Source organism: Cervus canadensis, chromosome 31 (assembly GCF_019320065.1).
Source record: "Cervus canadensis isolate Bull #8, Minnesota chromosome 31, ASM1932006v1, whole genome shotgun sequence".
NCBI lineage: Eukaryota > Metazoa > Chordata > Mammalia > Artiodactyla > Cervidae > Cervus > Cervus canadensis.
This window is the reverse complement of record NC_057416.1, coordinates 6,128,019-6,128,675: the sequence shown is the minus strand read 5'-3', so window position 1 is coordinate 6,128,675 and position 657 is coordinate 6,128,019.

Sequence of the window (657 nt, the reverse complement as noted above, 5' to 3'; positions counted from 1 at the left end):
GTTTGACTGACTACCTGCTCTATGCCTGGCTCTGTTCAAATGTGAGATAATAAAACAGGACTTGTTGCTTTAGAAATTTACATATAAAGATAAAGAGAGATATGAACACTCTAAAGCAAAACTGAGATGGAGAGAAGGAAGAGATGGAGAAAAATTTCAGTTATTTACCTGGTATGTGTGTGTGCTGAGTTACTTCAGTCATGTCCAACTCATTCCAACCCCATGGACTACAGCCCATCAGGCTGCTCTTGCCATGGGATTTCCCAGACAAGAAAAGTGGAGTGAGTTATTTGACATCCAGGGGATCTTGCTGACCCAGAGATCAAAGCTGCATCTCCTGCATTGGCAGGTGGGATCTTTAGCACTAACACCACCTGGGAAGCCCCACAGCTAGTATCCTTCTATGCTTTTAACTTAAGAATATGCTGATTTAATACCTGTAGTAAGAAATACTCTAGCCTATAAAGCCTCACCTGGTTGTGGTCTGTGTAAGAGATGACCTAGTAAGCTTGCTTAGGATGGGTCAGTCTCTCTGGACATGGTAGCAAGAAATATGTTGAGAGTGCAAAAGGAGAGAAGACTATTTCTGTTTCCAAAATTCTTTTTGCTTTTTCATTGCAAAAGGAGTGTGGAGGGGGGGCGGGGGGGCGCAGTATT